The 17440-nt window shown below is 45.0% G+C and overlaps 1 protein-coding gene across 1 annotated transcript in view; it reads left to right on the top strand.

The window, feature by feature from the left end:
* KCNH4 (potassium voltage-gated channel subfamily H member 4) overlaps positions 1-17440 on the top strand; it is a 541864-nt gene that overhangs the window by 373033 nt on the left and 151391 nt on the right. The gene's annotated exons all lie outside the window — the stretch shown is intronic.

The following is a 17440-nucleotide window of genomic DNA, read 5'->3' as shown; positions in this document are numbered from 1 at the left end:
TATGAAAGATAGTGAAGGCTCAGAGGCCCAAAGTGGCTGAAGCTTTCTTATGTGTCTCGCAATTGTTATGACTTATAAGAAGGTCATCTTAAAGAAAGATATTTTAGTTCTCAGGATGCCCACTGTTCTAAAGGACTTGTGCATTATACTGTCCATAAGCAAATTAAGATCTCTGAGGGACTCCCGGTGTCATACCTAAGTGAACAAATGCATTATGATGATCAGATGTCTCTTAATGGCCTCAGTGACATTGGATATGCATCCCTCAGCCCTTTTCCAGTGACCCAAATTAGATTTTCCAAGGGTCCTCCTGAAACTCTGAAACTCTGGCTTAGCCACGTGATATGAAAAAGACATGAAATCATTGACTGAGACTGAGCATGAGAGTGGCTTGATGTTCTACTGGAATTAGTGGATTAATTTCTGGCTGCTGCTGCTGTGAAGTTCTCCTCACAGAGGCTTATGTGGTGAATGGTTCACTCCTCAGGACCTAGGTACTCAAACTGGGCACTGACAGGGGGGGCTGTAGTGCTGTCCCTCCCTCCATTGACAGGAGGTTCCCCCAGGGAAAGTAGATGTTATTCCTCTATAGAAGATGAAGTAGATCTGAGTACCAAACCTGGCAAGACCAGGCTGGAGCAACCAGGGACCAGCAACCAGGATCCCTGTCCACCCCAGGCTCTCCCTGATCTTCTATAAACATCAGAGGGCTCAGAGAAAAAGTGTAGAGAATAGGAGTGTAATGGTGGCCCCCACATCCCCTGCAGTGCAGAGGGTCCCCCACCCTCAAGGGTGGCCCCAATAAACCAAAAGCCAATGATTATGTGAGAGATATGGGTGCCTCAGGAGCCTGTAGAGCAGTGCTTAATTTGTGCTTGTTGTTTCCGGTGCTGAGCACCAGAACTTATTTGTGAGGGCCGGGGCTTATTCTTATGCCTCAACCATTTGCTGCGAGCAAAAGACACATATGAGAAAGACGGAAGAAGGAAAAACTAAAAAGCGTCATAAAGTGAGAAAGTAGAAAGTTGCAGGATGAGCTGAAGGGGCAGGGGTGGCCGTAAATGGATTGAAGAGGCCCGAGATGGCTTCGGGGTTATGCTGCCTCAGCATTCAGTGCTGGCAGATTTAATTACAGCAGTCTCGTGTTTAAGAGAAGGGCTTTGAGCACCGGCACCTCTTTATTTACAAATTAAGCATTGCTGTACAGTATTCTGCACGATAGCCCATCATTTTGTGTATCACCACTGATAGAGAAATGCCCCCATCCAGTACATTGTTAGACTATCACCCAGGGGATTAGCCCCTTCCCCATCCAAGAATGAACTGCTTGCACTTAGTTTGGAGTTGGGACACAAGTGTGTGGGCGGTTGACTTCAGGCCTTGAAGATGGGATTGAGGACTTCCTGAAGGATCTCCCATTTATGTGACATGTAGAGACAACTACTCAAGTTGCCTACGCTGGTGCTGTAACTGTTGATCCCCACAATATGGGAGGATTGCTGCCGTGATCACTCTCATAGGGCTTTATCCAGCCAGCAGAGCTGCGGAGAAGGGCGATCCCATGTTTTCTTTATGAACCATCACCACCCTGGATTTTTTTTAGGGATGTGGAGCCTCTACGGAGCTGACAGATCTCCTGCCGCGATCCGATTGGCTGCCACCACCTCAACCAGGAAGTGGTGGCAGCCATCTTAGGGCTGGGACTCAGATCCGAGTTCTTAATTAGTGCACTTTACAATGACAGCTCCCTAGGCTTGTCCCCCTCCCATAGTTGCTAACCAGGCATGCACCAAGAGACTGCGAGCGCGAGCCCACCGTTCCCACGTGGGAACCAAAGACATGTGGCTCTGGATGAGCTTCAAGGGGTCTTCTCACAGCTGGCCCCTGTCCTCTGGCAGGAGGAACAGCAGGGAGAGCCTCATGTGGGTGTTGGCCATGACTCATATGCAGGGTGCCTATAGTCCTAGATGTCTATGGAATCACCCTTCTATCACAGAATTAATGCTACAGAAATGACCCCCAGATGTGGAGAGAGAGAGAGAGAGAGAGAGAGAGAGAGAGAGAGAGAGAGAGAGAGAGAGAGAGAGAGAGAGAGAGAGAGAGAGAGAGAGAGAGAGAGAGAGAGAGAGAGAGAGAGAGAGAGAGAGAGAGCGCCTACACTTCACAGAATGCCAGCGCCACCAAAGTGTTATTCCAGTGCTTCCAAGGCACCGCACCTTATCCAATGAGTTTCGGCCATTACGGCCTTGGATGCAGAGGCCGCTTTGAAAGCTGTTCGTGGACGTCACATGTATCATCAGGCCGGGCAGCCCAGTGCCCTGGACTTCTGTTAGAATTCCTAAAACTCGTCTACGTGCACCCGCTGACTCTGCTGTTTTGATGACGTACGACGTGGACTTCTATCAGTGCTTCACATTGTCACAGATAATGCTGCCTTCACCCCCACTTCAGTGTGTGAGGTCGTGCATTCACAGCTGCCCAGCAGTGGGGTCACTGCGTCACCAGGGCTGTTGATTGCTGCCGAGGTTGGCATGGACACCTGACCATGGAAGCAGCGCCACCAGGCCTGACATCACAGGAGACGCTGTCCATGACGTGCACCGGGCTCCTTTTTAAAGGGCACATGTCCTAGCCATATAACCCCGCTCACCGGAATTATGCGGTTTGGGTGCCGCTGAGTTTTTCACATTATTATTGATTTGTTGAATTTGAGAACTTTCCCCAGGTGGTGTTAACGTGTAAAAATTACAAAATAACGAGGTAATGCTATCATAAAATGTGATGCATTAGGCCAGTGCTTGAAATGGAAAAATTAAAGTGCAGGTACTCTGTGCCAGATTACCTGCTTGTTTCCGAGAAATACTATAATCTGCCTTTCTTCAGTAGCGGCCGCAACAAATCTCAAAGGGGAAAGCGGGGAGGGGGCAGGAAGTGGCGGGGGGAGGGGCAAAAGGGGGAAAACAAATTTTAAAAGGATTAAAAAATAAACGTACCTGTTCCTGCCACCGCCGCTCGCCTCGCGCTCCTCTTCCGATGGTGTTGGTGTACCAACAGTTCCTAGAACATCAGCACAGACTCCCCAATACAATCCTAGTGCTGTTCTCATGCAATACCTAGCATGAGAGCAGAGTCAGGATTGGTCTGAGTGGTTGGCCTGCAGCTCAGACACTGCATGGGAGCCTTTGCAGTTTCTCCAACCTGGCTCTGCGACACAGCTGGGTTGGAGAAACCTAAGTGCGCTCACGCCTCCTCTACCCTTCCTCCTATGGCCCAGCCCCGCCCCTCCCTTCACACACTGGCTGAGCGTGCAGCTGAACAATAAAACAATAGGAAAATATTGTTTTATTTTTCAGCTGCTGGCTCTTAGCTAGGGGGCGATGTTCCTTCACTATTGCGGAGGAGCTGCCCCTGCTTTTCCTGCTGCATAATGTAGTGAACTCTGTCACATAATTTGCTCCCCCTTTGCCGCATAACTCCACTGGCCCTGCATATGTCATCATAGAAGCACACACACGTCCAAAACTACCAGGTGTCTTTCGTGTTGGCCCATAAAAGCTCAGCTCCAGGACTGGACTGGAAACCTCTATAAGCCCCGGCAAAAAAGTTCAAAGCAGCCCCACAATGCTGGAGACTGCGAATATAATGGTCCCATGGAGGCATTGTTGGGGCATAGCAACCCACCCAGCACAGAGGGCAATACCACTCCAACCCCCCACTCCTGCCCCCCCTTCCATAACCCGGACTGCAGCCCAATGGGGCAATGTTGGAGTGGCAAAATGGCCAGTCTAGCCTGCCCGCCCCCACTTTGATGCAAGAGCAGCAAAGAAGCCCAATGTCCCAATGAAAAAACAAAAAACAAAGCAGGAAGTAAAGCACAAGAAGGCATGAACCAGTGTTCCAGGTATTTGTCTAGAGCTGTCTCCCACCATGGAGCAGAGTGGGCTAAGGCGATATTTTGACTTCATAGATAGGAGAAGTTCACACAACCTCCCCCCAACCCCCCCCCCCCCCCCCCCGACATCACCCACCCCCATATAAATACTGGGTCTGGAAAGATGTATACTTCAAATCCAGAATATTCTGGGAGAGTTAGGGTGTTTGTTTCAAGTTTCTTGTAACTTAAGTGGGTATGCAGCGCGCAGGCGTGCAAACAAAGCACAGGCGAGGCACTGAAGTATAAGTGAGAGGGAAGGAAGAAACACAGATGGTGAAACTGGGCAGTACCTGTCCGCTGGCACAGGCAGACAAACAGCGTGCTCGTTTACACATTTGTGGTGGTGGCAGTACTTAATTTGTGCTTGTTGTTTCCGGTGCGGAGCACCGGTACTTTATTTTTGAGGGCTGCGGTTTATTCTTCTACCTCAAGCATTTGCTGCGTGCAGAAGGAAAGACGGAGGAAGGGAAAAGCGAAAAAGCTTCACAAAGGGAGGAAGTAGAAAGCTGCAAGGGTGAGCTGGAGGGGCAGGGAGTGGCTGTGAATAGATTAAAGAGGCGCGAGATGGCGTCAGGATTGCGCCGCCTCAATATTCCGTGTTCCGAAATTTAATTGCAGCAGCCGCTTATTTAAGAGGAGGGCTTTGGGCACGGCACGTTTTTATTTACAAATTAAGCGCTGGGTGGTGGCCAAAAGGTGCGGCATTGTCGTTCCTGCACATTTTTGTGGTAAAGTGGATTTACAGAAATGTTGTAATGTCACATTATTTCAATGAACAGATGAATAATTGGCACCATCAAAAACTGACGAAAACAAAATGCTACATGAAGACCTCTAATAACATTTCTACTGCAGGTTATTCCAATGTAGTTCTGCAAATCTGTGTGTTTAAATGGTTCCTAATAACATTATTAATGTTTACAGTGTTACCGCCAGATTTAGCACAGAGCTTTGAATGAGGTCATCCCAGCCCCTTGCCTCAGATCAGCCGTGTATGTCAGAGCAGGCCCTGCTCTAGGGTGGTGCGACCGGTGCTACCGCACCGAGTGCTGAATGTGGGAGAGGGCGCCTGTTTGCAAGTACATTATCGTTTTAAAAGCCCCTACTGCAGCGTTCCTTGCCACAAGCTATTTTCAGGCAACAATAAAAATTTCAAAAATACCCTGGTTATTAATGTTCTGCCTGAAGACTGACAGTAGCGCAGGGGTTAATATGCCTGCTGCAAAGAACATGTACAAGGCAGATCCCACAGTGCAAATAATGCAAATAGGTCAGTGTGTTACTGTTTTTTGTCAGAGAGGCCCTATTGTTACTTATAGTTTATAAGTTAAAATCCTGATATGGAACAGTAAACTATTAACTGTCATCAAAGAGCTGCACGCAAACGGCAAGGTATAGATTAGAGCGTTATTATTTTTTCCCTTTTCTTTCAATATCCCAATGTTGCAAAAAGGGTTCATTTGGGCATAAGTCAATTCTTCTTATTAGAGAGAACCTCCAACAATAGTGTTAGATTTTAAATTCTGAGTTTGTGCATCTCCAGACCACGCACTCAAACTATACTGCCCACCAGTATGGAGGACATGTGACTCCTACATCTTGCAGTGCTCTGTTTTATGCAACACTTCTTATGCACTGATTTACACACTTTTGATTGTCTCTGTGTAATGTGTGCATGATGTAAAGTGCTCTGACACCCTGCACTGGAATGAGTGGCACTACAAAACTCACTATATGCTTCTGTGAGAGTGATTATGGAGACTTGAAGGGTACTGCTAAAGAGTGGCAGAGAGGGAATTGGTGGCAGTGGTGGTCATTGGGGGGCACCAACAAACACTGTCGCACAGGGCGCCATCAGCTATAAGACCGGCCCTGTTTCAGAGCTTTGTCGCACAATCTGTTTGGGTTATTAATTTCCCTTTTCAGGCTCTTGCCTTCATTTTGGTTAGATTTATACTTTTTGGACACATATTTACATCTTAGGTGTCAGACATGCAGTGTTTAGGAGACAGCTACACTGACAACACCCTAATTAAGTGGACTTTTTGCCATGTAATATACTTTAATATAGAACTATTGGCGAAGTACCTATCTGGCTGACATGGGCCCGACTTTAGATAACTCAAGGACAGGTAAAAAAAAAAAACACTGCAGGATGAAGCAAAAGTGTTAAAATATTTGTTTTGGAGTGAGGGAGGGGTTAGGTGCAGATTTGAGATTAAGGGCCTGATTACAACTTTGGAGGAGGATGTTAATCCGTCCCAAATGTGACGGATATACCACCAGCCGTATTACGAGTCCATTATATCCTATGGAACTCGTAATACGGCTGGTGGTATATCCGTTACATTTGGGACAGATTAACACCCTCCTCCAAAGTTGTAATCAGGCCCTAAATATTTTGTGAATGTTTTATTGCGTTTTAAGATATAATTGAAATCATTTATGGGGAAACATTAATTAAATCTTTTGTCCATTTTAGGGGCAATCACAATTTTCAGAAATAGCATTTTCGCCTTGTTAGTGGGTCAGTGACCTGTGGTTGCAGTAATTGTGGTTGGCAGTACAGTAATTATGCCAGGCATTACGAATTTCACTTGGAGCTTGGTTATTGAATCAACTGCAGTTTATGTGGAAGGGTGTGAGTCACGCGCTAATTGCAATATCGGGTGTATTTATAGAGTGCAGATCTAGGGGAAAAGGGACATTATTCTCCACTTTGAGAAGCAAAGCAGTAGAACGAGATCCAATGTGTTATTAGAAGTTGCCTCAGTACAGCAAGTTAGAGAGTGCGAGACAGAGAGCAAAAGACCATGAGAAGCTGCGATGAGAAAATGAAAGAAGAGTGAGGTAGATTGAGAGGGGGATTGAGAAGAAGAAAAGCCAGAGAGTGATGGAGAGATTTATACAGAGAGAAATAAGGTAAGAACATGAGACAAGAGAGGAAAAGACAGAGTGAGAGAAAGAATTAGTGAGAGAAGGAGGCACACAGAGAGATGTGAGAAGAATATATATATATATATATATATATATATATATATATATATATATATATATATATATACACACACACACACACACACACATATATATATATATATATATATATATATATATATATACACCAAAACATTTTGGGTCTGGAGCAGCCTGCCATATTCTCAATAAAGCACTTTTTCTGCGCCAGAAATGTGGCCCACAGCGTTTTGTCTGTTGAATAGCGAGCTTGGGTGTTGCCACATACCGAGGCTGCCCTGTGATCTTGGAGGTCCTTTCAATGGAAAGAGAGTGAGAGAGAAAGAGAATAAAACACCTAGGCGATAGCCATTAGGTAGTTATAGTTAGGACCAACTTTTCCCGTAGACAAAGCTTTTTTTGTTTAGCTAATAACTTTAACACCATTTGATGAATCTTCACAAAATGTTTAAAACTTGTATGCTAATTAGTTTAGCTGCTGTCTGGAAATTTTCGGGGTGATTCATCAAGCAGGAGCTGAAAAAAAGGGGGGTCCCAAAACACTTTTACTTCATGTTCTGTGGGGATTTAGCAATTTTTTAACACAACTACAGCCTTAACCACTGAACAGATTTACAGCACATTTGGCAGAAATGTAGAATTTGGTCCAGAAAGATCTATTTTGTGTTATTTGGTGTAATTCTGTTCAGTAGTTTCAGAGTAAGTAAAGGAAATAAAATAAAGATATCTAGGGACGCAGATCCTTCGCGGATCCACCTGAGCGGTATGCACGGATCCCAGACCAAAAGTAAGTCCCTGATTGGCTTGCCACAACCTCGAAGGTGGCTGGCCACCATTTTGTTTGTCACTTGGGCTGGGGAGGTTAAAATAAAGTGTAAAAACATTTAAGGGGTCAGGATACAGATATCCTGAGCCCTTGGGACAGATGAAGAGGTCCCAGAGGGACCCTATATGGGCAAACATTGCCCAATTATTTTTTTGGGCCTATCCGTGGTTCCACAAGAGCACTCAGCGTGACACTTAGTGTGAAAGGGCAAAGGATCTGTGGACCCGAAAAAAAGAAAACAAAAACATCCACTCACACATCAAAACCCGATGTGCACGGCCAAAGGCCCAGCAGTATTGCAGTATTACTTTCATCCATTTGAACTAGAATTTACTTTTTTGTGAAATCTGCAAATTATGTGTCAAATGCAGGAAACCCATAATTATGTAGTAGACGCTGCAGCTACAGAATGGCATACATCCACTGGCCCTCACAAATTTCCATTTTTATGCACAATTTATCCAAGAAAGATAAGCAAAACTACAACATCCCATTTAAAATCAGTGCCAGTTGTTACTTGCACTTTGAAGAAAACTTTTTCAAGCTTATCTCTCCAAGATACACATGTAATTTAAAAATATCTAAGGGTTAAAATGTGTAAAATGCTACCATATAGCCATCTCTGGTTCTGGTGCAATGTACAAACCATCAAGAGAACCCCTCCACTGCAATATTGGACCATATTACATCATTATCCATTATGTATCCTCTAATACAACAATTCTTAACCCTTTGACTTCCATGGACCTGCACTGATGCAATTCTGGAATTTACGGACCCCTACTGAGTCATTATTCGAAACCAGGGATGCCAGCCCAAGCAATTTCTATAATTTGAACTTCAAAACAACACACAAAATTACAGAAACAAGTGTACATCACACAAATACACAAATGATGAAATATTGAATTTTTATTTAATTCACAAATTCAGAAAAATCTAAATTATAATTTTAATTGGTTGGAGCATTTCAAAATTGTGTTTTTTATTCAAAAATATCATGCAATATATTTTAGACTCTAGCATATAACTTTGTTGTTTTTTTGCTCCTAATTTATGCTCTTTTTTGTCTGTACTTCAATTGAGGCCACCCACCAGCCATACCATATTCTGTGTGCTGTACCTGCGCTATGCCCACATATCAATCTGAAAAAAAGTTGTTAGCCTCCAATTTCTAATAACTTTAGACATACAGAACATTTTAACATTTATAATTTTACATTTTGTTCTACACTTACACATACATATATATATATATATATATATATATATATATATATATATATATATCGAAAAACAACAGTCCTGTGTTTCATCCAGCGCTTGCCTATCGAGGTTGGTGCTCAGTAAATGGGCACAGGACCCATTTCATATCCACTCCAAAAGAAATTTCAAACTCTGGCACTCCATGCAAAATACTGGTCTCTGTTTATTTCAAAAATTCCATAGAACCAAACATAGGGCAACGCGTTTCAACCATCACGGTCTTCTTCCTTGGCCCTTCTTACAAACATTCAAACCCTTGAATATATATATATATATATATATAGAGAGAGAGAGAGAGAGAGCCAGAGAGAGAGAGAGATAGAGAGAACGAGAAGAAACAGTGTAAGAGAGTACAAGAGAGTGTGTGAGAGCGAAATAATCTAAGAATAGGACACGAAAGAGAGAGAGCTAGAGAGCGCAGTGGGCTAGAGAGTGACCTAAAGAAAGAGATGATAAGAAGAAGAAATAGCAGAACTTACAATAACCACGATGATAATATGTGCCAAGGTGCAAGCTTCGCCCGTTAGTGGGTCAGTGACCTGTGGTTGCAGTAATTGTGGTTGGCAGTACAGTAATGATGCCAGGCATTACGATTTTCTCCTAGAGCTTGGTTATTAAATGAACTGCAGTTTACGTGGACGGGTGTGAGTCACGCGCTAATTGCACGTTGCATCAATTAAAAGAAGATGGCATGTGCTGGGCTCTTTGTCACTAGTAACAGAAATAGGGCAGGAGGGGAAACAAGACATTGACTGGAAAACGATGAGGAAAGAAGTATTAGAAATAAAAGTTGGAACAAATGAATGCTGGGCTGTTTATGTGCATTGGAGCAGAATGGAGAAATAAATGGGTGCAAGAAGAAGGGGTGCCACGGAGAGTGTAATGAAGTATTGTACCCAAGAAAAATACATCTTTACACTAACAATCAGGACACAGCAGACATTCTTAGCCACAAACTGTCTGACCAGTCCTTAGATGTTAAGAGGTGAATTTCTATCTGCGGTGAAGGACCCAATTCCCTGCAGATCTGTGTGCCATCTGATTTATTGTCGAGGGAGAAGGGAGATGCTTTGTGCACAGAAAGCCTGTAAGAGGTAGACAAAGAAGCTGATCCGGAGTTGGCATGGTAACATGTTTATCCCATCAGCTGGCCTGTCTGCATGTCCAGCACACTGTTCAGATAGGAGCAAGACTGATTACAGGTGTGAACCAGGGAAGAGGTGGCGGCTAGTGGGCTGTTTGTAAAGTCTTCCTCCCACAAGTTAGGTTGGACTCAGTGCAGACATTTACAATTCATTGAGGACAGCAGCAGGTACATCCTTACATTATGATGACCAGCCTCGAGAGCCAGAGATCTGGCTTCGTGCCTCGGCGTCGATGCAACGTCCTTTGATTCTGGGCAAATCACTTAATCTCTCGTGCCCAGGGACAGCGCCTTGGGACCCTCACGGATGATAAGCCGCGCTATATAAATCTACATTTCATTTCAATAGTTGATCACACTGCCATATTGCTTAAATATGTGCTGTTTTACTCTTTTGCATGAAAGTAATGGTCATGAAAAAAGTGTAATGAATAATGTCAAAATAAACACAACAAGAAGCAATAAGTAGTTTGTTGCAAAACGATATTAGGATTGGTTTCTGTAAATCAGATAAAAAAATGCAGAGACATTGTCTCTTTCTTGTAATTACCTATAGTCAGGGCCACTGGAATTTTGCGATTGTGCGGCCGCAGTGATTTTCACATAATTATACGTTTGCCGCATTTGCCACATAATCCATCACCTGCTGCATAATTTGCAGCTTTTAACAAAAAAATTGTTTCTAGCTCAAACGGTTCAAAAGTTACTAAAAATGCAGTGACAACTGTTACCGTGCAGTGAAAGGCCCTTTGCAACTCTGGAATTGTCACCTTTTTGTTGCTTGTTGCTATATTTTGATATTAAAATGGTACTAATGCGGTGCAACCAATGCCCAGACAGTGTCACCAAGTTCAAAAATGATATAATGATAAAGTAATGCTATTATAAAATGTACCACATTATGCTGCATAATTTGCCTTTTCTTGCCGCGTAATTTACTCAACCATGCTGCACAATTTGGTGCTCTCCTGCCCCATAATTCCGGTGGCCCTGCCTATAGTGTACAGAACTTCAGTTGATCATAGTTTATTTTGGAATACAGATCAAAAGAATGGTAAGCAAATTCTTGTTTTTATTGTTGAAGCTGCAGCTGCAGTTATGCTTAGTGACCTGCCTTTCACCTTGCTGCTGGTCCTGGCACCACAACCCAACAGTAATAACTTAGTACTATTGAGGAACTACACCATTTCATTATTCCAGGTGACTAGAGATGTCGCAACTGGACTGTAATAAGGAAATTAGAGGTGGGCTTTTATACACAAAATAACCAGAAGAAGCAGTCAAAAAAAGAGAAATGTATCAAATATGTTCACTAGTGGGCAATATAACACCAGCAGTGTTCATTAGGGAGCTTCAGCTAAAAGGTGTTCAAAGAGGCCAACATTTGAGGCAGAAGATCACTTACCGGCAGGGACGGCCTTAGCGCTGGTGGTGCCACAGTGTTTGTTGGAGCCTCCCAATGACCGCCAGATATTCCCTTACTACCACCCTTACAGTGCCCCTAAACTCTCAGATGCATGTAATTCGTTTTATAGCGCCACTCATAGCAGTGTACGTTGTCAGAGCACTTTACATTACTCACACATCACACAGAGACAATCAATTATAGGTGTGTAAATCAGTGTACAAGAAAGGTTTCATAAGACAGAGGACTACATACTAGTAGGCTGCAAAGTTTAAGAGTGCTTGGTCTGGAGAAGCACAATCTCTCTTTAATAATAAGAATTGATTTCTACCCAAATGAACCCTTTTTGAAACATTAGAATAATGGAAGACTGGAAAATCATAACGCTCTAACGTATGCCTTGAGCTATGCATGCAGTGCTTTCATGACAGTTAATAGATCACTGTCCAACTTACGATTTTCACTTACAAACTGCAAGTAACAAAAGGACCTCTTTGACAAAAGTAGTAGCATTAATCTCTGGAATTGCCTTGACATCTTTATTGTTGCCTGAAAATTGCTGGAGGGAAGGAACGCCACAGCAGGTGCTTTCTAAATCATAACATACCTGCAAGCATGGTGCCCCCACCCAAAGTCAGCACCCAGTACAGTGGCACAGGTCGCACCGCCCTAGAGCCAGTCCTGCTTACTTGGGTGCTAGAGGCTGGTGCTCTGTGGTAATGCTGCTGACTCTAAAATGTCCAGGCGAGCAATTTTTCAGACCAGTTGCACCAGAATTGTCTTCTTGTTGGTACATCAGGACCATTCACAGAGACTTCAGCTCTCTTGAACATCAGCTGTAGAGAGCTCCCTCAGTCGTCATGGATTATTGGCACAAGTGTCCGCTGCCTAGCAGGATCTTTGAAGTCAAGTTGCGAGGACGCCGCGAGACAAGTATCTGTCCTCCGACCCGGTTAGGTCCACTTATCTCTGTGGATCATGTCCGGAATCTGTCTTTTCTTGCTCTTGGAAGCTGACCATGGGAAGTAATAATCAATCCAGAACAGAGGGAGGGAGATTTCTTCCATTGATTTTCTGGCAGAGGTTTCAGAAATGCATCTTGTGCAGCAGGCACCAGGCTTGTTCCGACGTTTCCAAGGGTAAAATATGTTTTTAGAGGAGAAATCCAGTTTGTCGTTAGTAAATGTCAGTTGTCCAATCCCTGAAACCATCATACATTCTACACTGACCACTGCACTACTGTTTTGAACGTATTGTGCTGTTGTGGCAACAGAAATCTACGAGACCCTTTGCAGCAAAATTCCAAAATAGAATAATTTTCAGTGAGGGAAGCAGAGCTCTTCCTTGACTCTCTGTGCTACCTTAAGCAAACTCTTGGGCATAGACCGCTTCAAGGAGGTTCCAATATTTTATGGCAGCCTAAAGAGCAAAGGAGTCTTGAGTAGAGTCATTCTTCAATGGGCCCAGATAATGACAGAGAGATTATGAAAATGATCAGCCACTGGCCATTCAGAGCTGTTACAAGTTAACCCACATGTTTGCATACCTCCACCCCTATAATTCGGTTTGGATGATTTATATAGCTCACAACTACAAGAAATAACTAGAATCTCAGTGCACATCTTGGGCCAGATGTAGGAAGAAATGGGATTGCGACTCGCAAATTGCGAGTCGGAGCGACTCGCAATTTGCAAGTCGCAATCCCATATGCAGGATGGTGTCCCTGACACCATCTGCGAATCGCAAGGGGGTCGCAAAGACCCACCTCATTAACATTAATGAGGTGGGTCGCAATTTGCGACCCCCTTGCGATTCCCTGCACTCACAGGGATGGTGGCAGCAGACAGCAGACCTCCATGTCTGTGACTGCTTTGTTAATAAAGCAGTTTTTTTTATTTGGTATTACAGCCCGTTTTCCTTAGAGGAAAACGAGTTGCAATACACTCGACAAAATGAAACCATTTGATTTCATTTTTTCAAAGCAGGCAGTGGTCCATAGGACCACTGCCTGCTCTGAAAAAATATTTTTAGAGCCATTCACAAAGGGGAAGGGGCCCCATGGGGACCCCTTCCCTTTTGCGAATGGGTTAGCACCCACTTCACATGGGTGCTAACTGCGAGTTGCTTTGCGACCTCGTTCGCGGTCACAAAGCAATTCTGCATCGCGATGCGAATCGCAAATAGGAAGGGGAACACCCCTTCCTATTTGTGAGTCGCATTCACATTTTGCGAGTCGGTAACCAAGTTACTGACTCGCAAAATGGGAATGTGCATCGCGATGTGCGTTTTGCATGGCGCAAACTGCGAATTTCGCAGTTTGCGCCATACAAAACGTTTCATACATCTTGCCCCTTGTCTTTTCATGTAAAGTTTACACAAAACGTTCAATTTCAATAATGCTTGCAGCTAAGCTCTAGATGTATATTTAGAATTACATTGTATTTATTCAAGTGAGACACGTGTCGACAGCAGAGCCATTCCTTAGGGCAGCATTTAAAGGTGAGTGATGTTTTTGGAACTCTGGGGAAAATATCCTGCTCCAAATTCCATAGCTAAAGCAGATGCTACTGCTGGGTTTTCCTACAATCAGCTTGTTAAGATTTTGTCACTGTCTGCATTAGCCTGGGGCTCTGACAAGAAGCCACAGAAGACCTTTGCTAGTTCTGCCTAGTTCGGTCCACAGCAGAGGTAAAAAATCTAAATGGCCACGGTTAACAGATGGAGTTTTTCACCTTGACTAAAGGGCCTGCAATATTCACTGAAGAGCACTTTTCTGCATCAGCATCTCCGGCAGAAGCTCCCCAGTGTGCTACTGGAAGGCAGCACTATTTTTAACTTAGCCTTTTCAGCTGAAAAGGCATATTTCAAAACAGGGCGTAAAAACCCACAATCTTGTTTCCTTTTTGTCCTGATTGAATCACGCACTACCTCTACAGAGTTTGCGTGCCGTTTGTCACTTGGGAAGATTTATTCTGTGCAGAAGAAATGCAGAGTCCAGGAAATGTTTTCAAATATTCACACAAATATTCACACATCTGGGGTTCCTCCTTGATGCAGAAGGGGGTATGGAGCTACAAATGAATGTGGTGTTGTTTCTATCAGGTCAACAAGCTGAAGCCACTCCTGCACCTTCTCTCCATCAAGAACCGGGCGTTGATTCTAGGCGCTTCAGTGAATGCCTACTGGAACTACTGCAACGCCTGTATGATGGACAGCCTCAGTATTTGCTAGCTAGACTTTAGGGGGCACCGGACGCTATCACTATTTGTGTGCATCTGTTGTGTAAAACTGCTACATTAGCATAAAAATTACAAATGGAGAAACAGTTATTATAAGAAAGGGCTGCAACTATGGCTTTTAAACAGTGAAGATATTTGCTTGATACTGTACACAACAGACTTTCAAAATGGAGGACAGATGTAATTATTGTGTGTAGTTTCTTGACCATACTTTCAGGTACAAACACCGTTAGTTTTTGCGCTGTGTACTTATGTTTCGCCGTTTGTGCACTGAGAATGTAATTGGAACTGTCAGAGCCTCACAAAATCAACTATGTCTAAAATAAATACAAATATGTTTAACATCCACAACTCCAACTTCTGGACATCTGGCCACCCCCACATTTTTCCTTTCCTGGTTCCAGTTAGATGTTTGCCCTCAGCAGCATCCTACTCCACCTAGGGTGACTACCTCCCTCCAGGTCATTACAGATGCTGTTTCCAGTCCTGGTGTTTAGTGCACAAACCTATTGCACTGTGGGTATCGTAGTCTTGTTTTGCTTCTAGTTATCCAACACAAGGTCTGCAATCTGCCTAATATGATGCTAATTAGTGGGTAAATAACCTACCACCACCTGTCACCCCCCCTTAGGACTCTGATGCTGGCATATATCTTGATTTACAGAATGCCAGTGGGCTAGATACTGCTCCAGAACCCGTTCTTTATTCCCCTTTTGGACCTCCAAACGTTTTTGCTGGTACTGGCTCTCACCACTGAGGTGACCAAGGCAAGCCAAATCTTCCTACAGATGTTTTGTAACCTGTACATTCTACTTCAGAATCTCTGTTACCATTTAACGAGGCTCAGGCTGACCCAATGATTCCAGTCTGGACAAAACTATTTTTTCTGCTGAAAGTGAACTGTCCCATTTCTAGGCACCATAGACTGACTCCTGGTGATGTAGCACCCCGCTTCTGAGATATTGTGGTACAGGACACCACTTTCAATGTGAATCTTAACACCTGCACTGTATGGGAGTGCCCGATACCACACCAAGTCTGGCAAGCAGCGAGTGTCGGAGTGGCCAAAATGGCAGCGCATGATCTTACACCCACACCTGAACCTTGCCTGCTGGGTCTATGCCCCAAGCGAAAGGGGACAAACAACTTCATCGATTCATTGACCTGGCCTTTGTAATGTTCAACCGTCAAGTGGCCATTGCATGCAAGGAGCCCTCCCCTCCGGACCCCCGGCTTAATGTATTACTAGCATGGACCACACTCTCAAGCTGCCTCACATGAGGGGGGCGGATTCCTGCAGAGGTGGTGAATGTTGGGAGACCTTCCTGCTTAACATTGAAGCCAAAAACAATGCACGTCCACCTTGAGTTGTGCCTTATAATCCACACGTAGGCTTGCAACACAGGATCACCGATAGGATAGTAGCCCACTGTCAGCCCGCGAAACCCACGAGGACCCGCGTGTACAAAGTCAGCCCAGGACACACTGGGACCTGACCCTCGCCTACCTGCAACATTACCACCAGCCTCCCACGGAAGAGGTCCCCCACCAGGCGCGATTACATCTCCTGTTTGAGTGATACTCTCGATGGGTACTTCCCCGTACCTGTATGAAACGTACTCTCTCACATCCTGTGCAGACACCAGAGTTTTTCTCTTTTCTTTCATTTTCTTTCCTGTAGTAAATTGCTGGTCATGTGTTTGCTGATGATATTTTCTTGATGAGCATCCCAGTGCTGGCGGCGGTGTGACTTCACCCATCCCAGTGCTGGCGGCGGTGTGACTTCACCCACCCCAGTGCTGGCGGCGGTGTGACTTCACCCACCCCAGTGCTGGCGGCGGTGTGACTTCACCCACCCCAGTGCTGGCGGCGGTGTGACTTCACCCATCCCAGTGCTGGCGGCGGAGTGACTTCACCCACCCCAGTGCTGGCGGCGGTGTGACTTCACCCACCCCAGTGCTGGCGGCGGAGTGACTTCACCCACCCCAGTGCTGGCGGCGGTGTGACTTCACCCATCCCAGTGCTTGCGGCGGTGTGACTTCACCCACCCCAGTGCTGGCGGCGGTGTGACTTCACCCACCCCAGTGCTGGCGGCGGTGTGACTTCACCCATCCCAGTGCTGGCGAAGGTGCGACTTCACCCACCCCAGTGCTGGCGGCGGTGTGACTTCACCCATCCCAGTGCTGGCGGCGGTGCGACTTCACCAACCCCAGCGCTGGCGGCGGTGTGACTTCACCCATCCCAGTGCTGGCGGCGGTGTGACTTCACCCATCCCAGCGCTGGCGGCGGTGTGACTTCACCCATCCCAGTGCTGGCGGCGGTGTGACTTCACCCACCCCAGTGCTGGCGGCGGTGTGACTTCACCCAGAAATACTGACTGTACTACACCATAATGTCTTAATGTGCTTGGAGCCACATTTGAAGCTGTTGTTGAACCACATGTAAAACTCTAATAAACACATTAAAAAAAAAACACCTTCACTGCAGTTCGACTAGACAGGGAATCCAGGAGAATTAGGCAGGAAAGTGTTTTTTTTCAGCCTGACACTACATTCTTTGAATGGTGTCTGCCTGTTCTAGATAATTCAGGACACTGCCCATGAATAGGATTTGCAGACCCCCAGCACTAGGTACTTTGTCAAAGTGCCAA

The sequence above is a fragment of the Pleurodeles waltl genome, chromosome 6 (assembly GCF_031143425.1).
Source record: "Pleurodeles waltl isolate 20211129_DDA chromosome 6, aPleWal1.hap1.20221129, whole genome shotgun sequence".
Lineage (NCBI taxonomy): Eukaryota > Metazoa > Chordata > Amphibia > Caudata > Salamandridae > Pleurodeles > Pleurodeles waltl.
This window is presented reverse-complemented; position numbering and strand designations above follow the sequence as displayed.